Raw genomic sequence first — 26,589 nt, 5'->3', positions numbered from 1 at the left:
AGCAACGTGCCAACCTCTGTGTTCGTGCCAATCTGAAAGCTCTTCCAAAAGAGCTCTTCATGTGTTATTTCAAGTGACTTCTGAACACAGTTCCCTAACTAATCATCATTGGAAGGGGACAGCTAAGGATAAACAGCACTGCAAATATTTAGAAAAAAAGCTGTTCCAGTTAGAAAGCCAACCTTCCACAATGTCCCCTTGGGTCAGCCATACTCTGCCACAAGCTCATTTCCTCCCAAACCCTTAAATAGAATCTGTGTCCTTCTTAGCCTCTTGCATCTTAGCCTCCTATGCTCAATGCAGCATCGCGGTGCTATAGAAAAGATACTAGCTGTGCCAAATGGACTGCATTTAAGGTCTTGGCACCGTCATTTACTACTTGTATGTATTTGGTCAAGTTATCAAGACTCTCTCAGTCTCATTTCCTTCATTTGTAAAATGGGCATAATAATAATCTGACAGTGTTGTTGTGAGAAACACATGTGAAAAAGCATGTCAAGTTCCCAGCCCATAGTAGTTGTTCAGAAAATAGGGGTTACTATTATTATTATTATTATCATTATTGTTTCCTCCTAGCCTGTGTTGACTTATCAGTTGGTCTAGCAGTAGAGCCAGAGAGCAATTTTTCCTGTTGCTTTTCCATCCTTGCTGATATCACAATCATAGATATTTCAGAAAAGCTTACCAATCAGGTTTATTTTTATACAACTTAAGGGTTGAGTTCAACAAATATTTATTGAAACTTTCCAATGTGCCAAAAACTATGGTAGACACCTACAGACAGAGAGATGGAAGAATAGGCCAGTCCGTGGTGTGATCTCAAGGTACCAGAAACACCAGGCTGCCCTGTCCAATTTTCCTTCTGATAGCTGGTGCCTAAGATTCAACCATTTACATCCCATTTGTTTAATTTAAGGCTGTTCCTTCAGTCAGAATGAAATGCCTGTGGGAAGACTTTTTTTTTTAATTCCCATTTGTAATGGAGGAGCCTGAAAGTATTTACTTAGCATAAAGGGAGAGAATGTGGACTCTGGAAACTGGTGGGAGGAAGGCGAGCCAGGACCAGGCAAGCTAGAGGACCCGAGGCTAAGCCAGTCCTCACCCAGACTTTTTCAAGAGAAAGTATCCAAAGCAATTGTCAGAGAGCCACACTGCTGTATGAAATGATCGACTAAGTGAGGGATGGGCACGTGGCCCACCTGAAACTTTCCACAGTGTGCAGAAATGGCCTTGTCTTCGTCGGCATTCTCTGGGCTCACATCACTCCCACCATCCAGGACTAACCCACATAGCACTGACCCATCCAGGAGCTAGGAGGATACATGGCTCCCCTTCCACTTTGTCCCGAATTGGTGACCACATTCTGAATTTATGGGCCTCCCAGTATCGCCTCTACTCAGGCGTTCTCCTGGAAGCAAAGCCAGGCGCAGACACAGGGCACAATCTGATGGGATGCCCACCTGCCATTGCTGGATTTGGTTACCTGACAGTCTAATTGTCGGAGTGCTTCCCCAGCATCCAGCTGCCTTTGGCTTTTGTTCCAAAGACCAACACTGAGAGTGATTGCCTCAGTGTCCCCTGACACTAGCCAGTTTTTATAAATGCATGCAGTTAATCTCGCCTGTCATCACAGGAAAAATTACATTTCGATGGTTTAGAAATTCAACTGAATTTGGCCAGCCATGTCAGAAGCCTGGCCTGACCTCCTCTGGAAAGTCAGAGGTATATAGATAATGGCTCTTGCCCTCGAGAAACTTGCAGTCTGGTGCAGACAAAAGATTCAAACATAGTCCTGCCCCTTAAGAAGCACCTAATAGAAGTCTGATCAGAAAACATGTTGAAGTTGACTATTTCAAATATACAGCAGAATGAAATATTTATAAAAAGTGATGTTTTCTAAATTACAAGCAAATCCACATAAGAAGAAAGGAGCAGTTGGTGCTGACCCAACCAAGCATGAGAGGAAGAGCCACTGCAGGAGACAGGCCGGGAAGCTGAGCACCCACCACAGCAGAGCAAACGCTGGGGCGCAGGACAGAGCTGGGAACGTGGAGCTGCCCCCAGTCTGGCACGCCAGGAGTCTATGGGATAGCGGGCAGAGCAAGGCTGGGAAGGAGGGATTCGACGCTGAATTGTGATCAGATTGTAGATTATGGAGAGCTTGGAGGCTCTGCTCAGACATTTGGCTTTGTTTGTTCATTTGCAAGTAATTAGTACTTGACAAGGGTCCCAGTACACAGAAAACTCATAATTGTGTTTTAGGACAGACACTAAGGTGGCTGGATTGGAGTGAATCCTGCAGCAGGCCAGATGTCAAGGAAAGATGAGATACAGTCTCTATTGCCAACACCCTGGCAGACCCCCCTCCAAGGCAAACTGCAAGAGGAGGGGAGCATCATTTAAAGCGGTGGGTACTGGAAATAGCCTCTGTGTAAATTGACAGCCTTTCTCTTGGCAAATGGATACCTGGTGGGTTGTTCGAATCTCAGGCAACGTCCCACTGTGGAGATGGGACCTGGGACCACAGACAGGCTGTAGGCAAACATTCATCATCAGCGTGTAAATTCATTCCTCTGGGTCCTTCCTCCCAGCGGACAGACCCACTCTGTTCAGCCTGCCCTGCCACCCGAACGCCCTGCAGGAAACTCCGAGGAGCCTTGAGTAAGGCAGCCCTGCATTTGCTGACTCACTCCCTCATCCACTGCACAAATATTTGTGGAGTTCACCCCAATGATTAAACCCTTTCAACAGAGGAAAAGGACTTTACCTTGCTCTTTATTAGTTATTGGATTTTCCATTTCTCAATGTGGGGGTGGAGTAGAAGATGCAGTAAAGGCAAACAGTTTGAAATTGATTGTTTGCGTCTCTCCGGGGTAATTTCCTGGCAACTGACAAAATACACCCGCTATCAAAAGCAGCCATGGACTTACTGTAAAACCGCTTTCTTTGGATTTCAGATTTTAAAAAATAACTTCTTAAGTCTCAATTTTCTTCTTTTCACAATGAAAATAATAACACTAACCTCGCAGGGTTGCCCCGAGCAGGTTCACAGCCATAATAAGGCCACGGGAAGCGGTGCCGCGCAGAGCTCTAGGGGGCGCTATTCACATGGACACAACGTGAAAGGCACCCCTGGAGTTGAGCAGTTCACAACCTCCACAGCCAAATGCAACAGCCCTGGTGCCGAGAGGGGATCAAGAGAATAAATCTACAAAACCACATCTATAGACGGTAAAGACCTGTTTATCATCATCATTACTATTGCGCAAGATATCCAAGGTAATACCCAAATTCCAACATGAAGTCCCGGCCATGCCTGAGCCATGAGCAGCTTGAACTGATGTGGATAGGGGTCGGGCGAGGGGGGGGGGCACAACAGCAAGAGAACCTGACCACTTTCGATGGGAAACCTTTCAAGCCATTTGACCCGCTGAGGGGCCGGCTGAGGGAGCTAGATTGGGGAATCACAAAGGAAATAAATGGAGAAAATAATCACAGTAGCAGATATACATTGTTTAATTCTGACACTATTGTAAGCATGGGACATTTCTAATGTAATCCTCACTACCACCCTCATTGCTGTTACCACCCTCGTTTTACAGGAGAGAAACTCTACACGAAAGTGTTAGATACTAGACCAGGGAATCACAGCCAAAGCAGTGGAGCCAAGAGCTGAAACCAGGCTGACTTCTCCAGCAGCTGTGATTTCAACCACCTCCTGCCTCAGCAGAGGGTGCACTGAGCCACAAGGATTTCTGCTTAGAATCTGGGTACCCGCTATCCAGTGGGAAACAGTTGAGGCCAGGGAATCAAGTACCAGTGGTGCATTGGGCTCTCCTTTTAAACCATTTTTTTTAAAAGAGAGAGGATGAGAGGGGAAAATGTCAGCTCTGACTGAAATCCGCCCATTCATGCACTCTTTGGTTGATTCTTGTATGTGCCCTGACAGGGGACTGAACCCATAACCTTCACCAACTTGGACAATGCTCTGACCAACTAAGCTGCCCAGTCTAGGCCATATTGGGCTCTTCTTGGTGCTGGTCGCTGCCCTCCAGGAGCTTGCATCATCTCTGAGGCAATCAAAAAACTCAGAAGACAATAATTCAGAACCCCATTCAATCACATGGTACCACGTAAATGGTTGTTTAATAAAGAGACAGAGTTTTCTAAAAAGCATTCTGAAGGACCTGGACCCTGATCATAGCCTTGGAAGGAAGAATGTGAAGGGAGGTGGAGAGGGAAGTGTTGGGTGCAAATTTCTCTTCTTGTGGTGTGATGGGGTGCGGGTGGGAGATGAGATTGGCCTGGTTGTTCTGACAGAGCTACTCATTGTCAAGATTAGTTGGAGGGAGAAAATTATCTTAATATGGTAGAGGTCATTCTCTTCCAAGTTATTACTCATTTTTTCCTTGGTTTTTATTGTCTATCTTGATGTGATACCTTTTACCTTGTCACAAAACAAATAGAACGACTAATGTTTTATAACAGGGTTTGGGAACCTATGGCTTACGAGCCAGATATGGCTCTTTTGATGGCTGCATCTGGCTCACAGACAAATCTTTAATAAAAAAAAATAATAACATTAAAAATATAAAACATTCTCATGTATTACAATCCATTCATTTCCTACCGCTCATGTTCATGGTTGTGGTTGGTTGGAGCCAATCACAGCTGTCCTCCGGGACAACACCAAATTTTTATTGGATAATGCGTAAAGTACACGGGTTGTTGTGAGTCAGGAAGTAAACTTCCCTCCTTTTAATCAAGTAGTTAGCTAGCTAATTGCAGAAACCCTTTTTACAAAGAAGATGGCTAAAATAAAAAAAAGATGAGGAGTATCGTACTTTTCAGCAGGAATGGACAGAGGAATTTGCCTTTGTGCAGAGAGCAGGTTCTGCAGTGTGTCTAATATGCAATGATAAAATTGCATCAATGAAATGGTCAAATATAAAGCGGCACTTCAACACATGCCATACTACATTTGCATCAAAATATCCAGCGGGGGACAGCAGGAAGAAAGCATGTCAAGAGCTACTGTGCAGAGTGCAAGCTAGTCAGCAGCAACTCCGTGTTTGGACCCAACAGGTGACTAGAATTTGGCTAGCTTTGCTGGTGTTTTAGCAATTGTGAGAAACAGAAAGCCATTCACAGATAGGGAGTATGCCAAAACATTCATGCTTGATGTTGCCAATGAACTTTTTGACGACTTTTCAGATAAAGACAAGATAATCAAATGAATAAAAGACATGCCTCTGTTGGCAAGAACTGTTCATGATTGTACCATCATGATGGCAAATCAAATTGAGGCAACCCAAGTGAAGGACATAAATGCAGCACCATTCTTTTCTCTTGCTTTGGATGAGTCAACAGACATAAACCATTTATCCCAGTTCAGTGTGATTGCAAGGTATGCTGTTGTGAGGAAAGTCTTGCTGTTTTGCCTATGAAAGAGAGAACAAGAGGGGAGGATTTATTCAAGTCTTTCACTGAGTTCGCTAAAGAAAAAATCTACGGATGAATAAACTTATTTCGGTGTGTACTGATTGTGCTCCATGCATGGTGGGGAAAAACAGAGGATTTGTAGCGCTTCTTCATGAACATGAAAAGAGACCCATCCTAAGTTTTCACTGCATCCTACATCAGGAGGTGCTTTGTGCTCAGATGTGTGGCGAGCAGCTTGGTGAGGTGATGTTGCTGGTCATTTGGGTGGTCAACTTTATTGTTGCCCGAGCTTTAAATAATCACCAGTTTAAAACACTGCTGGATGAAGCTGGGAATAATTATCCAGGTCTGCTTCTGCATAGCAATGTGCGTTGGTTGTCAAGAAGGAAGGTGCTCAGCCATTTCATAACTTGTCTGAGTGAAATCTGGACTTTTCTTTTTTTTTTTTTTTTATGTATTTTTCTGAAGCTGGAAATGGGGAGAGACAGTCAGACAGACTCCTGCATGTGCCCGACCGGGATCCACCTGGCATGCCCACCAGGGGCCATGCTCTGCCCACCAAGGGGCGATGCTCTGCCCCTCCGGGGCATTGCTCTGCTGCGACCAGAGCCACTCTAGCACCTGGGGCAGAGGCCAAGGAGCCATCCCCAGCGCCCGGGCCATCTTTGCTCCAATGGAGCCTTGGCTGCAGGAGGGGAAGAGAGAGACAGAGAGGAAGGAGGGGTTGGGGGTGGAGAAGCAAATGGGCACTTCTCCTATGTGCTCTGGCCGGAAATTGAACCCGGGTCCCCCGCACGCCAGGCCAACGCTCTACCGCTGAGCCAACTGGCCAGGGCCTGGACTTTTCTTGAAATGAAAAACATTGAGCATCCTGAGTTAGCTAACACTGAGTGGCTCCTGAAGTTCTACTATCTCATGGACATGACTGAACATCTGAACCAGCTCAATGTGAAAATGCAAGGCATTAGAAATACAGTCTTATCCCTTCAACAAGCAGTGTTTGCATTTGAAAACAAGCTGGAACTCTTCATCGCCAACATTGAAACAGGTCATTTACTAAACTTTGAAAAACTGGGAGAGTTTAAAAATGCATACACAGCAAGTGACCCTGCTCAACATCTTGATCTCCAGCAGCTCGTGGGATTCACATCTAATCTCATGCAGTCATTCATAGCACGCTTTGGAGAATTTTGTGAGTGCACTCATCTTTTTAGGTTCATCGCCCATCCACACGAGTGTGCAGTGGACAGCGCTGACCTGAGTTACATCCCCAGTGTCTCCATCAGAGATTTTGAGCTACAATCTGCTGACCTGAAGGCCTCAAACATGTGGGTGAATAAGTTCAAGTCACTGAACGAAGATTTGGAAAGACTTGCACGACAGCAAGCAGAATTGGCGAGCAAACACAAGTGGGGAGAAATAAAAAAACTTTAACCGGCCCTGGCTGGTTGGCTCAGCAGTAGAGCATTGGCCTGGCGTGCGGAGGACCCGGGTTCAATTCCCGGCCAGGGCACATAGGAGAAGCGCCCATTTGCTTCTCCACCCCCCCTCCTTCCTCTCTGTCTCTCTCTTCCCCTCCCGCAGCCAAGGCTCCATTGGAGCAAAGATGGCCCGGGCGCTGGGGATGGCTCCTTGGCCTCTGCCCCAGGCACTAGAGTGGCTCTGGTCGTGGCAGAGCGACGCCCTGGAGGGGCAGAGCATCGCCCCCTGGTGGGCAGAGCATCGCCCCTGGTGGGCGTGCCAGGTGGATCCCGGTCGGGCGCATGCGGGAGTCTGTCTGACTGTCTCTCCCCGTTTCCAGCCTCAGAAAAATACAAAAAAAAAACAAAAAAAAAACTTTAACCCGCGGACCAGCTGATTGTCAAAACTTGGAACGCACTTCCCATCACATACCACACACTGCAGCGTGTGAGTATTGCTGTACTGACAATGTTTGGCTCTACATATGCATATGAGCAGTCTTTCTCACATCTAAAGAACGTTACAACCAACCTATGATCATGTTTAATGGATGGAAGTCTCAATGCCTGCATGAAGCTTAACCTTACCACGTATCAACCAGACTACAAAGCCATCAGCAAAACCATGCAGCACCAGAAGTCGCATTAATGGTAAGAAGTATTCTATTCATCATTGGTTAGCAACAGCATAACAACGTTATTAAAAAAAATTCAGAGACTTACTGTACTTTAAAAGTGTTGGTCTTACATAAAATGCACACATTTACTTGTTTTTAGTGTTAAACATATTGTATGGCTCTCACGGAATTACATTTTAAAATATGTGGTGTTCATGGCTCTCTCAGCCAGAAAGGTTCCTGACTCCTGTTTTATAACATACCTACCTCATTTTATGGTCTTGTAATATTTCTATCAGGTTTCATTTGATCAAGTCTTTTTCCCTCTCTGGAATTCCATGATATTACTGAGGGAGGCAAAGGGCCTCACTGTCTTCCTTCCTGCTGATAAGATGCTTATGGCTGACAGATGAAGCCCAAACTGAGTGTCAGAGGGATCAAGTAAGCATGCAGATTGAGAAGGGAAGAAGAGGCGAGGTCCAGAGAAGGAGGATAAACAGATCAAGAGTCCAAAGATTGGGAGCAGAGACAGAGACGGACTCCAAAGAAGATGGAACAACAGTTGGTTGAGAGTGTAGACCAGATGTTTGGGCCCTTTACCAAGAGTGGCTGCTGTCATTAAAGGTGTGTGTAAGTGTCTACAGGGGTTGGTGCTTGGAGTGCTAAGTAGACATGGTGACAAAGAATAGATAAGGGTACTCCAGTGGAGAGAAAACTCAACCAATGGGCACAAGGGATCTGTAGGGTATGCATTTGTCCAAAATGCTCATTTGAAACTTTTACTTGAGAGTTTTGCTGCTCCTTTAATCTAAATATTCCAGCCCTCTGAGGAAGCCCTGGGTGGTTTATGGCTGTGCCTTAGAGACTACTTTAGGAAAAGAGGTTTGGATGGATTAGGTTTTCTTTGCTGGCTTTTGCCCCATCTGCTCTCTAAGCCACTTTCTTTGAGTTCAGGTCTCCTGCACTAAGACTATTTCCTCCACTACCTTGTCCGAGTCATCTGTAGACTAGCATGTAGTTCTTCCACTTATGTGTCTCCTCCACACTAGTCCTGTCCTGTTTACTGCGGATTTCAGTGTCCATATAGACAGCCTTCCCACACTGGGGCCTTCCAGTGACTTGACAGTGTTCCTCCCCACGTTCTTGCCCTCTACTTTCTTAGACCCCTCCCACTAGGGGCACCGGCCCCTTCCCTGATCCTAATATCAGACACACACACTCTCTCTGTCCCTACTGCCTATCTTTCTACCTCATGGCCTTTAACATCCCGCTAATATCTACCTCCACAATTCTGTCAACCACGAGGACCTAAAATATTTTTTTTTCTTGCTCAGTTTTCCTTTTCCTCTGCACCCAGAATTGGGTACTGTGGTTCATTGCTCTAGTCTCTCTGTTGGCCCCTTCTCCTCATTAGTGTTACTATTCCTACTGGAACTGGGGGCAGCCCTTCATTTCCTCTCTCCTGGCACCATGCTAAGGCTGACAGGTGAGGGGGCCTCCACCAAACTTGGGCTGCAGTTGGAGAATAATACACAACCCTTGGAACTAGTCTCTGATGTTCAAGATTACAGATCACTGACTTATGACCAGCACTTTGGGCTGCCTCTACATTTTCCGGGTCCACTTATTCTCTCCCTCTGCTAAGAGCTATTTTGTGTCTTCCTCTCTCTTCCAACACCTCCAAGAACTTCTCTCTCCCACTGCTCTTGGCTGAGGACTCTACTTCTTCATTCACGGAGGAAAGAGAAGCAATCAGAAGAACTATTTCCTAAGCTCCCATCATCACATCTTCCATCCTACCTGATTTCATACCCATAGACTCTACCTTTCTTCCAGTTACTACCCATAGTTGTGCTGTTTCCAGCACAACTGAAGATGTAAGCTAAATTACTACCCATAGTTGTGCTGTTTCCAGCACAACTGAAGATGTAAGCTAAATTACTACCCATAGTTGTGCTGTTTCCAGCACAATTGAAGATGTAAGCTAAATTATGCCACTCCTCTGCTCAAAATTCTTCAGTAGTTTCACATGTCACTCAAAATGGGGGGGGGGGCGGGAGTGGGCAAGAGCTTTAAATTATGACCTGCCTGTCTTCATATTACTTCTCCAGATTTATTTGTCCCTCTGTCTGAGGGCCCCATTACCCTCCTCCTCTTCCTGGAACTCTGCATGCACACACCTACCTCAGGACCTTTGCACTTGCCTTCTTGCTTGAAATATTCTTACCCCTGACACCTCTGAGGTTCATTTCCTCACTTGCTCCAGGTCTCTTTAAAGGTTAACTTAACAAACAAAGAGGTATTTCCTAAAAATACTATATATCACATCAACTTGGTACACCTAACTCTATTTTCCACCTTAGTTTTCTCCATGGCATGTGCCTTTTTATTGTTGTTGTTGTTATTATTACTATTATTATCTCCTCCTCACATTTGGATGTAACTCTTTGAAAACCAGACCTTTGTCTCTTTTGTTCAATACTATTGAAAAAGGTGTCTCATGCCTGACCAGGCTGTGGCACAGTGGATAGAGCATTGTACTGGGACGTGGAAGAACCAGGTTCAAAACCTTGAGGTCGCCAGCTTGAGCATGTGCTCATCTGTTTTGAGCAAGGCTCACCAGCTTGAGTCCAAAGTTGTTGGCTTGAGCAAGGGGTCATTCGGTCTGCTGTGGCCCCCTGGTCAAGGCACATATGAGAAAGCAATCAATGAACAACTAAGGTGCTGCAACAAAGAATTGATGCTTCTTATCTCTCTCCCATCTGGTTTGTCTGTCCCTATCTGTCTCTCTCTTTGTCTCTGTCACAGAAAAAAAAATAGGTGTCTCAGTCTCTGCTGTTTGTAGATCTAAATAATATCTTGTGAATGAGTAAATTAATATGTTTTACAACTTTAACTTTTACATAAGGTTTTGTTCCAATGAAGGGAGCTGCTCCTTAAAAAATAAAAAATAAAAGTGAAGTTTGAAAACCACTGCCCTAGATTACAGAAGCAATTGTTTGGACAATTTAGTCCATCACTTTGAAACATTTGAAATCATAGCTCTATTTTAGGGTGTCTTGGACTCTAAAGTTGACAATGATAGAGGCCCTGGTTCTCTGGAGTAAGCAATTGTGTCTATTCCTTCCCCCATATCAGTTTCTAAATGCTCCTTTCCTGCGGCACTCTGTAAGTTCCCACAGTGCGGCTGAGACACTATGATAAGGGTGTCCCCAAGCAGCACTGCCAACACGACAAGATTACTAGGCAGTATTTCCTGCCTCGTGACTGGGCCCACAGAAGGAGGGCCCTCCGTGGATCACCCTGGGGCTGGTGCCTATTCCTGGAGCACTTGGGGTGCAGTCCCTCTGTCCACATCCTGATGGAATCAGACTGACTGCCCTGAGTTGATTTTTCTTGCCAAGCCAAGGAAAACTGTCTCAAAATGATAAACCAGAGAGACACATTGGCTACCCATGGAGCCTTGTTGAATTTCTTCAAATATTCCTTGCACATTAACTTTATAATTCACTCACTCCTACCACTAGGATGTTCACTGTAGGAAGGCAGAAATGGAATGGTCTTGGTCTTTTGTTCATCAGGTCCTAGAACGGTTCCTGATACAGAGTCAGCATCCAGAATTAATTGTCAGATTAGTAAATGCATGTAGAGAATCTATGCATTTATTCTGCCAAGAGTTGTTTAGTACCGTCCATGTGTCATGCACAGACACACACACACACACACACACACACACACACACACACACACACATATCACAGTGTTCAAGTTGGAGGAGCCAATCATACAGGCTCCCTCATGGGTAGTAACAAAACAAAGACCGGACCTTTGGTAGCGCTCAGTCTGATGTGGAGTGGAGATGGACATGCAGACAACTGTCTCTAAAACAAAGCAGAATGAAATAATAGCAAATAAAGCTATAAGGAATACAGCAGCATTTCAGTCTGAGTCAGGAGAGAAAGTCACAGAATGTGTCTGAAAATGCACTTAGAGCAGAGCCTTCAAGTTCAAGAACAAATTCTTTTGTCAGTGCTACTGCGGAGGGAACAGTAAAAAAAAATTATTTTTTTTAAATTGGGATGATCCTGTCTCTCTGCTTCTTCCTGCAAAACAATGAGCTGAATGTCAGTGACATTGCAATAGAGAACCATTGTTGTTGGTTTTTTAAGACTAATCCATTGTGGGATGATATTTTTGATAAATAGAGTAGAAATGTGAAAACAAAGCCAAGTTGCTATAAAAGGTTCTGAATGCTCGCTCTCACTTTCTGTCCTTCTCTTGTTGTGGACCAGCAGTAAGCGCTTTGGGAGGCATGGGCCTAGGAACTAGCTGACGCGACCCGAGAAGAAGCTGGGCAGCCTTACGGTGTAATTTGGAAGCAAGTACACATTTGTCAGGGTGCAGGGGCCAGCACAAGGGTGGGCCAGCTAAGACAGCGGGCCCAGTGTTCCCGCTCTGAAGAGCAACCCTGCACCCCTACTCCTTTAGTGGTTTATTTCCTAATCACCATTTCCATTCAGTAACTATTCCACAGCAGGATCAGGTGTGCAGCAAAGTGGCCAGAAAACCATGCACTCTGGACGCCCCTTCTTCCTCTGCCCCATGGACCCACCTGCCCCTTACCGTTATCTCGACATTATTGACTATATTCTCCATGCTGCAGTCACAACTCTGTGGCTATTCTGCAACTACCAGTGAGTACTGCTTAATCCCTGCCCCTTTCTCTCCCAGCCCCCAACCCCAATCCTCACCTGCCTGACAGCTATCAGTCTGTTCTCTGCGACTCTGTTTCTATTTTGTTTATTTTGTTACTCCTCTAGTTTTTACCTTTAGTGCCTGTGAATTCTATGGAGAATGTGGGGCTACTGTAGAACTAACAAGACCTTTATCACCTATTGATTCAGTCTTTTAGTAATCCAATTTTTCCTGATATTACTTTTCAAGAACCTAGAAGTCGTGAGCTTTGCTTCCTGCCTGAATTGTAGAGTAGTTACCCCAGAAGTCTTGTGAAGGAAGCCATGTGATGTTTCTGGGTTAGGGACCTTGGAACCTCACAGAAGGGATTTTGCTACCTAAGTGCTATCCATTTCCAGGATTACCATTTCCAATACAATTATTATCTTTAATGAGAGACATTTTTCTTTTCCTCTTTATTTTTTTTCTTCTTTTCTAAGTGAGAGCAAGAGAGACAGAGAGACAGACTCCCATGTGTTCTCCGACCAGAATTTACCCAGCAACCCCCATCTGGGGCCAATGCTCTGCCCATCTGGAGCCATGCTCACAACCGAGCTATGTTTAGCACCTAAGGCGAAGGCTCCACAGATCCATCCTCAGAGCCCGGGGCCGATGCACTTGAATCAATCAAGCCATGGCTATATAAGGGGAGAGAGAGAGAGAGAGAGAGAGAGAGAGAGAGAGAGAAGAAGAAGAAGAAGAAGAAGAAGAAGAAGAAGAAGAAGAAGAAGGAGGAGGAGGAGGAGGAGGAGGAGGAGGAGGAGGAGGAGGAGGGGGAAGAGGAAGAGGAGGAGGAGGAGGAGGAAGAAGAGGAGGAGGAGGAGGAGGAGGAGGAGGAAGAGGAGGAGGGTAGAAAAGCAGATGGGCACTTCTCTTGTGTGCTCTGACCCAGAATTGAACATGAGACATCGACACGCCAGGCCGACGCTCTACCACTGAGTCAACTGGCCAGGGCCTGGACATTTTTGAATCATTCAAATGTAAACCTACATTTAAGTTAAATGGACTAGACCTGCCAAACATCATAAGTAAAAGCAAACATCGGCTGGTGTAGCCTCCCAGGTGCTCTACAAACCCAGTTGTCACATTTCCCAAGGTTGTGTGAGAGAGAGATTCTATGCACAGGGGTCTCAGGGGACAGAGTCCCGAGTTCTGAGAAGGAGTAAGACAGGAGAAACTCCATGAGGCCCTCTATGCCACGCTGCACTGGGGGTCCTAGTCCACGCCTTAATGGAAGCACGAGAGAAACAAAAAGAAACAAGAGTCTAAAAACCCGGAGAAAAGAGATAAAATACATTATTTGTAGGTAATATAATTTTTTTATATTGAAATACAAGGTAATCTACAAATTCGTTATTAGAATTATTCGAAAAGCTCAGAAAATTTGCAAGATACAAAATGTTGGCGTAAACATTATATTTCTACGTGGGCCCATGGCACTCTTGTAGCTCACTGGTCAAGAGTAACCCTCTGAGGTCTTAGCACATACCTATTCTGTCACCTAGTGACTGTGTCCCAGAGACATCATCTGTGAGGTAGTATCACACATACCTCACATCAGTTATTCTCTAAGTGTGGTCCTCAACCCACAGCCTCAGCATCACCTGCGACCTGGTGAGAAATTCAGATTCCCAGGCCTGCCCCAGATCTACTGAATCTGAAATTTTGGAGGTGGAGCCTAGGCTTCTGCATTTACAAGTCCTCCATTCGATTCTGGTACACACAACAAAGGAAAGTTGAGTCACTGCCTTAGATTTTGAGCCTTAAAGGAGATTATGTCTATAAAGTATTATATTAAACCTGGTACCCAAAACCGGAAACTTGGAGAGGTCACAGGATACTTCAGATTCCTTAAAATCCAGGAGGAGTAATTAATTGACAAGTCAAAAACACTTTAATGTGAGCCAGTTTAAACTGTTTTGTAGAAAGTATTTGTAATTACAAAGTATAATTTTGTAAACTGGTATTTTTTTTTCTCATTAACAATACAAATGAACAGATAGCAGTATTGGGGTACAATGAACATTTCCCCCAGTTTACCTGAAGAGAAATCCAGAAATAGAATCCAGACTACTGGCTCTGCATTTGGTTCATTTTCCAGCCCACACATTCCGGCTTAGCAGTAAGTACCAGCACCCTAATGGGAACAGTTAATCAGGAGCTTATCAAGGCCTCAGGCGTGGGCTCAGGCTGGGCACAAGGCCTGAGGAGCTGGCTGTGTGCTGAGCAGCTGCTTCTCAGCGGCCTGGAGTCTCTGGCCCAGACAATTCATGATGGGTCCTAGGTCTGCCCTACTTGCTGACAAAGGCAAGAAACTGTGACCCTGATCTGCAAGAAAGCAATTTCTCATTGCTGTTAAAAAGAAAAGAACGATTGTGACCAAAACTCACTCAAAGGTCAATTTAAACAGATCTAAATAAGGCACTTGCTGTAATCTGTGTACTGTATTAGCCAGCCAGTATTTTAAAGATAACAAGAACACTTGAAGGTAAAGTCAACCCAGTCTGTGGTTAGTCTAAACTGACACAGTGTTCTGGTGTCATTGTGCTGGCAGGGCCCTGCCGTCACAGTGCACGTGCACTGATGCTAGAATAGAGTCTTACTGTCATGGTAAGGTTAAGACACTTTTACTCCATATTAGGGACAAGGCAACACACTAGATGGGGTTGGGGTCTCATGTGGAAGGTGGACTATTCACTGAGATGGTAATTTTGTCTGACAATAGCTGAGAGAAAGGGCAGAAGGGCTGGAGCCTTCTCTTGGCCTTGGCCATGAAGACAGAGAGGCATCAAAGAGGGCTGTGCCTGCTGGCCTTCTGAGGTCTAAGAGTGGGGCCAGCCATTCTGAGAAAAAGCCTGGAAACTGGCCCAAAGGGGATATGCTAGTCCAGGGTCATGGTGAGGCCCAGCACCCCATATCATGTCTTCATATTGCTCTGTGTACCTTGCCATCAGTGTCTACCTCCCAAAAACTTTCTCTTTGATTCAGTGCAGTCTTTCGAGAGACCTAGTGCACCTCAGGGGTGCTGGTGGGAGCCTAGAGAGACACTGGTTTCTCACTGGCACCTCAGTATCCAGAGGCAACCTGAAGGGGCCACAACATTAAGAGCAGCACTTAGGGCCTCAGGAAGAAAGTGCCTTAACTTTGAAGTTTTGAGTGGCATTTCATTTATAGAGAGGTGGGCTCCTACAAGAGCTACACCTCTAATCTGGGGAGTAGGACAAACCTTAGTATATGGATTCCAGTTCTTCGTTTCAATTTTTTTTTGTATTTTTCTGAAGTGAGAAGTAGGGAGGCAGAGAGACAGACTCCTGCATGCGCCCGACCGAGATCCACCCGACATGCCCACTAGGGGGCAATGCTCTGCCCACCTGGGGCATTGCTCCATTGCAACCAGAGCCATTCTAGTGCCTGAGGCGGAGGCCATGGAGCCATCCTCAGCTCCTGGGCCAACTTTGCTCCAATAGAGAATTGACTGCAGGAGGGGAAGAGAGAGACAGAGAGGAAGAAGAGGGGGAGGGATTGAGAAACAGATGGGTGTTTCTCCTGTGTGCCCTGGCCAGGAATCGAACCTGGGACTTCCACACCCCAGGCTGATGCTCTACCACTGAGCCAGCCAGCCAGCCAGGGCAGGGCTCCAGTTCTTCATTTCTTTCTTGTTTTTTTAGAGGAGAGGCGGGGGAAAGAGAGAGAGAGAAGGGAAGGAGGAACAGGAAACATCAACTCCTATATTTGCCTTGACCAGGCAAGCTCGGAGTTTCAAACTGGTGACCTCAGTGTTCATGGTCAACGCTCTATCCCCTGTGCTACCACAGGTCAGGCTTAGTTCTTCATTTCTTAAAAGTATAATTGAATTTCTAAAAGTATAACCCAGACATTTCCTTACATACTGTCCCAAAGTGACAGATCAGGGGAGACACCCTCCCTGTATCTGGTACCCCCAGGAAGCATACGTGTTGAGGGAAGGGGCCCTAGGAAGGCAGGATCTTTTCTACACACCAACAGGGGCCTTCTCGCTGAAAGTTTCCCTGCCCGTTTCTACCCCTGTACTACTGGGGAGTGAGAGAGATGTTTCCTGCAGGGACTGCCTGGTCTATCTTCATCTGTCCAATAACCAATATTGCTAATATATAGAGGAAAATAGCCAAAACATTCCACCTATGGACCTCGATCACTTCCTAAGCTCAGGTTTGCGGTCTCTGTGGTGTGTCATGAAGCAGAAGGGATTTTGACCCACTGAAGAGAGGCGCTTTTCAGCAGCCACTTCAAGCTGTTGCTCTGAGATTGCCTCCAATGTGACACTGAGCCCCAGAGGGCTGTGACCTTCCAGGCCAGAGCAGGTGAGCAGAACATCCTCCATCCTGTCTCTCAAGGAAGGGCAGATGGGGAGGAGTCGGGAAAATAAAGGGCTGGCTAGAGTAAAGGCAAACACAGTGAGTCCTGCACCTGGTAACCTGCCCCCGCTCCTCCCACCAGCACCTCTGTTCAATTCACTGGCAGAGCCTTGGTGGTGACCAGGAAGGCCCTGCCCACCCAGGAAGCTTACACACTCTCTCTGTTGGGTAGGATCTAACCGCTGCATCTCTGTTTCTCTGTCCTGCTCACAGCTTCCGCCCTGGGCAGCCCCATATGCTCCCTGCCTGCATGTGTGGCCTTTCCAGCAGCTCTCATTTCTGCCTCGGCCAGGCCTTCCAGTGTTGCCCCTGCCTTCACCGCTAAGAACTCCAGCCAAAGATCAAGTCCATGCACTTTCTCTGGTGATAAATTCCTGAGCAGTAAGGTTCAAGGGGCATTGTTTCCAATTCCATTTCTGTTTCAATACAGTGGAGAGTCTTCTGAGTCAGGAGTCTAACCAAGGCCAGCTGTGTGACATTGCACAAATCATATACATTCTTGAGCTTCAGTTTCCACACTAGAAAATGGGAGAATTAATAATAAATGTCCTACTTATCTATGCCTAACACAGACTAAGAGCATCTTTGATTGGTAAAATAATGTCTTTTCCCTTGTATACTTGATTCTGCATAACTGTACATTTCACAACTTTTTGACAAATATTGCTTTCAAGAGCTTAGCCCCCAGATTACAGTTTAGGTTCTGGAATTTTCATTTTAAGATATAACATAAAATAAATGTTCTGGCTCAAACAGGCCTTTCTGAGGTGCCTGCATAGTCACTGACTAGGGACACACAGCAGTCGGTGGGGACCAGAATTTGCCTCCAAACTTAGCCGGTGCTTCCCGCCACATCCATATTCACAAAGTGTGGGCTGCGGAGTGTCTGCACCAAAGCCAACTGGGAAGCTGGTAGACAATGTAGACTCAAACAAGAATGAAAAGCAGGTCTCACAGAGACATGTACACACCCAAGTCCATAGCAGCGTTGTCCACAACAGCCAAAGAGCGGAAGAAACCCAAGTGCCCATCAGCAGATGAGTGGATAAACAAAATGTGATCTATACAACAGAATATTATTCAACAGTTAAAAAGGAGTTCTGACACATGTTACTTACAGCATGGATGAATCCTGAGGATACTATGGAAAGTGAAATAAGCCGGTCACAAAAAGACAAATACTTATAATTCCAACTTACATGAGGTACCTAACAGTCAAATTCATAGAAACAAAGAATAGAATGGTGGTTGCCAAAGATGAGGGGGAGGAGAGAATGGAGAGTTAGTGTGTAATGGGTGCTTCGTCAGTCACGCGAGATGCAAGGAGCTCTGGAGAGGACATGTGCTGGTCGCACACAAGGGGAATGTACTTACTGCCACTGACCTGTACATGTAAAAGTGGTGAAGATGACATATTTTATGGTATGTGCATTTTACTATAATTTTTAAAAAATAATAATTATAAAAAGGAAAATTAAAAAAAAGCAGATTCATCAACCTACTCCACACCCTCAAAATCAGATTTTCTTAACACAGGAATGTTAACTTTGCATGTGATTCAGTGGGCAAGACATGGAAAAACTAAAGTGTCCCTTGATAGAGGAATGGATAAAGAAGAACTGGTACATATACACAATGGAATACTACTCAGCCATAAAAATAATGACATAGTGACATTTATGACAACATGGATGGACCCTGAAAACATTATACTGAGTGAAATAAGTAAATCAGAAAAAGCTAAGAACTGTATGATTTCACACATAGGTGGGATGTAAAACTGAGACTCAAGGACATAGATAAGAGCACAGTGGTTACCAGGGGGAGGAGAATATAAATGAGGGGGTGGGGGAAGGGTGTAAAGAGGGACAAATATAAGGTGACAGGAAATGATTTGACTTTGGGTGATGGGTACAGCCATCATCACTGAACTGAATCCCCAGTTCAAATGCTATAGAATGCTTTCCTGAAACCCGTGTACTCTTACTGATCAAAGAGGTTTGCATGTAGTTCTGGTGTTCACTCCGAGGGAGGGCTGCTCTTCTGCGCATGGCTCACACACAGCATCTGGAAAACCCACACACAGCGCCAGCGTGTGGGCTGGGCCGCTCACAAGGAACGTGCACCCAAAAACCTAAGGGACCGCTGTGTTCATGCTCACCAGAATCACGCCATCTGTCTTACTTTTGCTTGAAGCAGAGAAGCTGCGAGGTGCCTTTCAGCCCTCACACTCTGATAACTCGAGCATTTTCTGGGCACTCACACTGGCTGGCTCTTCCTCCTGGAACAGGATCACTGCCTCGGGGCAATGAGGTCTTGCCTGGCTCTTTGTACTAATTAAAAACCCCTTTGCCAAACAAGCACTCAGGCAGAGAGAGCCATGTGACTTCTCAGAGGGTGGGGGCCTGCAGGGACCTTCTCCCAGATGCCACCCACACAGCAGATCTCTGCTGCTCTTCACCCAGCCCAGCCACCCAATCTGCCAACCCCACCTTCTCCACCACCCCCAAAACTCTGGTGGCACGATGGAGAATGGATCGGGAAGCAAAGGGAAGAATAGATGTGAGATGACCAGTAAAGACTCTGAACAGTCCCTGATGAGACTGTGGTGCTTTGGAGGAGGGTGTGACTGGTGGGAAGAAAGAAGTAAGTGGCAGCCACCTTCTTAACGATATGGAGGTCCATCGTCATTTAACAAAAGAAAGTTTGGGGGGAGGCAGATTGACAGGAACTGACAGGTACTTGAGAAGTAAGGAAATGCAGGCATGAGTGGAGGCAATTCTTTAGAGAAAGTGTTTGTGCATACAAAAAAAGAGGATGTGCTAACCAGCTGGCAAAGCAGGCTCCTGGGAAGGTTGTCTTTAAGGGGTATTGTTTTGTGTTAAGATGGGAAAAGCTTGGGCACAGTGAAAGGTTGATGGGCAGGGGTCCAATATACGGGAAAGAAAAGAGGATAATCCAAGGGGAAGTGTCCCAGGGGTGAGCAGAGCCGTGACGGGGGACTTGATCTTAGGGAGCAGAAAGGACACTTCTACTGGGACAGAAATAAAGGAGAAAGGACAGGGCAAGTGCAGATGAGTTTTTAAATTTGACAAAAAGGGGCCACACAATTTCCCTTCACAGCGGTTCCAATTTCCTTTTTGAAGCACAAGCAAACGTGTTTGGAGTGAGAAGAGAGAAAGGAAAGCGGAGGTTGGAGAAAATGGCATCTCTGGATCAGATGAGCTACCGGGGGGTCTACAGAAATGAGTGTTTGTAAAATAGAGGAAACAAGGAAGGGGTGGGCAAGCTACGAAATGGGGGAGAGAGGAGCAAACGTAGAAGGAAAGGTGTGGGTTTTCTCTGATGCATGTATGTCCCGAACGGAGCACTAATCTGTATTCACCACGAGGCATTCCACTAGGAAACGCTGACAGACGGTCATAAAGGAGAGCTCTACCGAATATCGTATTTCAGTCATGGAAAAGGCCTTGGAGGGTTCTTAGTCCCATACCCTTATTATAGGAAAATCCATGCCTGGATTGAGGAAGTCTCACTATTGTTGGTGGCAGAGCCAGAGTCAACAATACCACACCTCCCATGCCCAGGGAACACAGGCACCACCAGCCCCAGAGCCAGGCCCCACAAAGGTGAGGAGTCATTTCAGGACAACAAGCAACTGACTAAAGAGAAGGGTTGGCCGTGAACATGAACCTGCCTTTTCCAGCCCAGCCCAGACTCAGCTGTTGGACCTTTCAGATGGGCCTCCCTTGAACTTAGGAAGTCGCTAAACCTCTTCTGCATCTGTCTGCAGAAGTCCTGCCTCACTGTTGGGTTCTAGAGGTTTCTGCAGTGAGTGAGCAGAGGTGCAGAGGCCCACCGGACTGGGATTCCTGAGCTCCCTCTGTGAAGGGGTTTAACTGCAGGATGAAGACGAAGCAGCTGCTAACAGGCCAGAGAGTGCGTGTTCTCTTCAGTGTGCCATCTTTGTGCTGAGTTGTATCAGCCAAATTAGACCCCTCGCTCCAGTATATTACAGTCTCCCGGCACATGTGTGTGTGTTCCAGCACACTTCACAGGGAGGCTCTCAGAGCCGGACTTGCTAATATTTTGAGTTGGGAGAGACAAGTCCTCACATCGCTGTGCTTTGATATTTCAGTCTCATCACATCTTTTATTCCCGGCTCATAAAGGCCGGGTCTCATTTTACAAATGGAAGAATTAGAGAAGGTGACATGTGGAACACCAGAACAGTTCCGTAATACCCCTGAGGATATTTATATTAAAGAAGAGATTCCAATTAAGGCACACGATAGGTTTTATTGTTTCATATAATGATATGAAGGCACTTTAGTACAAAATAAAATAAAATTGGGTTCACAAGCTGTTCGGGTTTTGTCATTTTCTTTTCATTTTGCATAACTGCAGTAACCTAGGCTCCCATCAATCACCTCAGAAGACAATGTCTGAACAGTCATAATGCCCGATGGTGAATTCAGCACCAAGTTCCCACCATTGTCTCACAGAAGCTCTCAGACAAAGGACAAAGCCGACAGCATTGTCACTAGAGCCTAACGGAGATTCCATTTCTCTGGGAAGATGGAACATTCTGCTTCCTTCTATGACATGATTATAACAGCCACAATTATTATTCTTGGGAATGGAAGGCCTAGGATACAGGACCAAAATAAAAAGGGACAGGACAATGGAAAACTAATATATCATGAACATGCCTCTAGGGACTCTCCTTTGGCACTACAAACGCATTATCCAGAACCCATTTGAAGATAAGAGTCAATTTAATTAATTTTAAATGGCTTTGCACATTGACACAGCCAAAGACTAAAGAAAATGAGAACCTGGTTCAGATGTGTTCTGAGGAAAGAAACATTAAAGAGAGAAGACAAAGCTGTGGGGACACTCAACTATACCCATCTGTGAGCTCGGGCTGGTGTTCAGTCCCACAACCCTTTAACAATAAAGTATAAGTGTAATAAGTGTGAAAAGCAGAGGTGGATTTAACAGACCTGAGTTTAAATCCTAACATTGCCACTTATCAGTTGGGCAGTGTGAGCAGGTTACTGAACATTTCTAAAGCCTCAGTTTACAATTCATGGAAGGTTTCCACAGTGGCCATTCAGGTATGACACTGGGCTCTCCAAACCTGTCCCTGATATTCTTGTCATTTATCACAGATATACTTGCAGGGCACCCTGGCTTATTTCATCATCTGCTGGACTGTCTGATCTCACAGTACCTGTCTGGCCCTACAGTGCCCCCAAGCATGTGGTAGAGGATGAGTGGGTCTGTCACAAAGCTACCTGTGTGTCCAACCTCTGCACCCTCCCCTGTAACATGAAGTTAGCATAGGCTCCATCTTTGTTCATCAGCAAGCTGAGGGCTTCCAGGGCCAACAAATCAATTCAGGCCAATGTAGAAAGCAGTTCTTAAGCACTTGGTCCAGCAAGAAGTATGATAAAATGATTAAGACATGTTCTCTGCACCAGCAGTATGAGTCAGATAGGTCTATCTATAACTGTTTACCAGATCAATAAGCTAAGTGACAGAAGACAAGAAACAAGTATGTGCTGTTGAACTTTAAGGAAGAACTCAGATCAGGAGAGGTTTCTTGGAGAGGTGGAGATGGCGTTCCTATTTCCACATCCATAAACTGGAGATAATATTTGCACCTATAATATAAGAATTGAAGAAGTTACCACATGCTAAAAACTAAGGATAGCTCCTGGCACATAGCAACTACTTATTAACTGTTAGGAGGCTGCTGTGATTGTCCAGGAGAAAGAGGCTGGCTGCTGGGGCCAGCAATTACAAAGAGAGAGTGGTCTTTCTATGCCAGCCAAGGCCAAGTCAGGCTGTCACAGATTTAAAACACAAACATTTTGCAAAGAACCTGAGATTTGAAAACTTAAAGAAAACCACCCTCACTCAACTCCCCAAAGGCCCATCAACCCCATACAATTAACAATGAGTCAGCAAGAAAGGTAGGCAAGCCTTCCCACTAATTTATGGCAATCCCGAAGATTAAAAAGCACAGTTGACTAAAAATTTCCCCAGTCAGCTCTTAATGAGCCACACTATTGGAGTAAAAAGGTCATTGATAATCCAGATACCTCTTCTTTGATGCTATTACATTAAATAGGCTTCCCTTTCCATCTGTCATTATCTCTCCTGCTCTATTTTGTTTATGCTGATATATTAAAATTGTCACTCAAGGCAAAGAGAAGAGTAAATATGTCTTGCCAGTAAAGAATTCAACCTGAATAATTTTTATGACACAATTTCAATATCCACAGCCTTTAGACACAATAATCAATGCAATTTACACTTAACTAGAACTTCCTAATTTTCAAAGCAGTTTATTAACTATTTTTTCTACTTAATGCTCAGAACTTTTAGAGGTACTAATAATGCCCCATCCCTTTATTTCAAGGAGTGGAACTCTTATCTAAAGTAAATTTCTTGGCTTTCTGGAGGAATATGTACCTCTTTGATGAGTGCCACGTTTCTGGCCTAAGGGAGTTAATATTCAAAAACAATATGCACTTATGGTCTTGCTATCTTTTCTGCTCTAGAGGCAATGAACCCCTATTTCAATCAGCTTGTTGAGCAGCTGAGCAAGCTTCTGCTTCTTAGATTCTCTGATTGGAAGCTCCAAGGTCTTGGCTGCAAAGAAGGTGAGAAAGGCAATTGGAAGCACAGTTGCAGCTCCAAGCTCGGTTCTCCAATCCAGCTCCCCACTAACAAAGGTGATGTTTACGTCACCACCTGTCTGGTTCCTACCACTTTATTGATCAGCATCCAATACTCTGAACAATGCTGTTAAGATTTGAGGTTGCTAGTCAGACAAAGGCAAGAACGATAACTAAAATTTAGTAAAAAATAAGTTTAATATCCAGAAAAAAAAGTTACCCTGAATAATACTAAAACGACGACATAAGAATAATTAAATCGGGTCATGCTTCAAGATCTTTTGAATTAGACTAGAAGATGTTTAAATGTCTTAAGAGCCAAAAATGCAAACTTTCACCTAAGTGGTGATGAAGATTTACTTGAATGACCAGTTGAATTAAGTTAAGCATACTTTATAAGGCATAAGGGCTGTGTGACCAACTCCTTTAAAGTATGAGACCTTGTTACAGATATAAATAGAAGCAACACTAGATATTGTCACTAACAAAAATCCAGTTGGTTTGGGGGCCAAATCTTTTGTTGTGCAACCTTACTACTTTGGGAGGTATCCTCTGAATAAGCTGAGGATGATATAATCATTTAATTAGTGGATCAGAAGCTTTTAACCTAGAAAACTTAGCAATAACTATGAAAATGTATAAGAAATGACTTATTTTACATTTTTATATTTAAGAAACATTCTGTAATTTTTTTTTAATTTGACCTATTTTCTTACAGATGAGACTTGCAATTCCATTTAAAATGCACAAGTGAATAATTAATTTAGACCTTTTAAAACTGAAAAACTTCCAAGTTTATATTCACAGCATCAAGCTATTTAGGAGAATTTAAGTTCACCAAAATTATAAGTTTAATTTATTAGATTATAAACTATTTAAGTACTTAAAATGGTTTTATTTGTAAGTCAGAAAACAGATGTACTTCTAAATAAAACCAAATATATTAAATTTATAAATACAGTTTGAAATACCAAGGGCATTTAATTACGTTGTTAAAACTCAAAGTGATTGCTGAATATGCTTAATATACAAATAGTACAATAATATTTGTAAGTAAACTTAAAAGATTAAGGAAAAGACTAAGTTTGGAATTTGTAACCATAAAAAATTAAGTATTAATACCTGAAACCAGAGTTATGTCTAAATAACCCTCTTTGCTCAGTAAAAGCAGCCTCTAGGACACAAAACTTAGAGTAACACATTTTGTGAGAGAGAGAGGGATGTGACCCTAGCAGCCAGTACCTATTCAACACCTTGATATGGTGGTCTGAATATAGGATCTGAGATAACGATGATCTTATAAATAGTATATAAATTTCTTAGTTTCTCTGAGTTTGATTCATCACCTGTAAAATGAGGCCAAATAACAATACTCGATTGTTCTGAGGAATAAATGAAACAAAGAAAAGAACTTACTAACTATAGGATGCTAAAATCACATTTATACACACACACACACACATATACTCACTCATTATGTTGATATTACATAATACAGGAATTTTTATAGATAAACTGAGGTACAAGAGGAAGAAGTGACCAAGATAGATAGCACTGCTAAGTAATGGCACGATCAATACTATTTATTTTATTTCATTTCGACTCTGTGTTATTCAAGACACCCAACACTACATTTTAGTGCTCCTTCAGGACAAGTGATGCTCTGAATTTCAACCAGTGAAAGGCCAAATAATCACATTGATGATTTTATCATTGCAGATCCCTTTTTCTCCAAGTGTGACATCAGACCACCAATGTCATAAACACATGGTATTTTTAATGAAAATCCAAATTCCTGGACTCACCCCAGACCTACTGGGGAGACAGAATCTCAGCTGGCAGGGTCCAGGAACCTCATTCTAACAAGTTGCCTGGGTGATTCTTAGGCATATTTTAGTTTGAGAACTACTGTTTCATGTAATTAGAATAGATCATTTAAAAAAAATTAGTGGCTAGCTCCATAAAAGTATAAACATTGTGCATCCAGGATTAAACTGAGGATGTTAAATTCACTGTGGCGAGCTCACAACCAGGAGGAAGTTGCAGGCAATCTACAATCATCCTGTGCAGCTACGCCTCAGCCTTCAGGGAACCCCAGATTCTGCCTCTTGTCCTTCTTCCTAGACAGGCTGTCTTTGTTCCCCATCTTTGGTCTGTTTCCCCACTGTTTGTATACTTCATTACTCTGCCCCTTATACTTGTGATCAGGTAGATTTCCTAAATGGCTCTATTCCCAGCTTCTGCTCTCCTGCTCTCTCCACGGACTTTCTGCCCTTCCTTGACTCTATTCCCCACAGCCTAAGAGGAGACCTCCTATTCAACCCCTACATCTAGCCCAGGTGCCCAGAAGCAACCTTGTTCTCCCATCTAACTGGAAGTACATTGGCCCAGGATGATCTTTTGTGTAGCTGTCTTCTGGGAGAGTAAGTGTTCTGATCCTGTAGCATGGCATGGATTTGCTTTGAAGCCCCTTTAGCCGAAGTGCGGTCCATGGACTGGCGGCATCAAGGGCCTCGTTAGAATACAGAAACGCAGGCTCCTCTCCAGACCTACAGAATCAGAGTCTGCATCTTAACAAGATCCCCAGGTGATGGTGGATACACATTAAAGCTTAAGAAACACTGCTTTGAAACACTCTTTCATGGAATGTTAATTAATATGAAGAATCCATGCTGAATCTTCCAAATATTGGCGAGATCCCCAGATCAAATATTTCAGATATTAACATACATGGTAATTAACTGTAGCTCTTGTTAAAACTGCAGGTTCCTGGAAGTCCAGCTTGGAGATTCTGACTCAGTAGGTTTGGAACCTGCATTTTTAGAACCACCACCAGGTATGCCAATGGGCTTTCTGGGGAAGAAACACTACTGGACTAGAAAACAAGGAACAAGAAAAGAACCAAGGTCAGACCTTGCCCCCCTGGTTCATGTAGAAACCAAACCTGTGACTAAAACTGCACAATCAGCTTTCTCTAATGATGAAACCATTCCTTTGTCTAAGGAACATGGACCCTTCCATCAAGCATGTGATTTATTGACACAATTCCCAAGGGATGTTTTATTGTTTTAAACCCCTTATATGATATTTGCAACAGTGCACATGTCTGTTTGATGTTAGTGTATTTATCCAGAAATGCATTTCTGTGATTGATGTTTAAGTCCACAATTGCTAAAAAGCTGATAAGAATTTCCTTGTCTCTCTGTTTACCTGCCCACTGTGTATACACCAGCTCATTAAGCATTATTTGTCAT

At 44.3% G+C, this 26,589-nt stretch overlaps 1 non-coding gene across 1 annotated transcript; it reads right to left on the bottom strand.

The window, feature by feature from the left end:
• Window positions 1-15,804: 15,804 nt before the first annotated feature.
• TRNAP-GGG (transfer RNA proline (anticodon GGG)) lies at window positions 15,805-15,884 on the bottom strand. Its single transcript has one exon. It is a non-coding gene; the product is annotated as a tRNA-Pro (tRNA).
• Window positions 15,885-26,589: the final 10,705 nt, after the last annotated feature.

Source organism: Saccopteryx leptura, chromosome 5 (assembly GCF_036850995.1).
Source record: "Saccopteryx leptura isolate mSacLep1 chromosome 5, mSacLep1_pri_phased_curated, whole genome shotgun sequence".
Classification (NCBI taxonomy): domain Eukaryota; kingdom Metazoa; phylum Chordata; class Mammalia; order Chiroptera; family Emballonuridae; genus Saccopteryx; species Saccopteryx leptura.
This window is presented reverse-complemented; position numbering and strand designations above follow the sequence as displayed.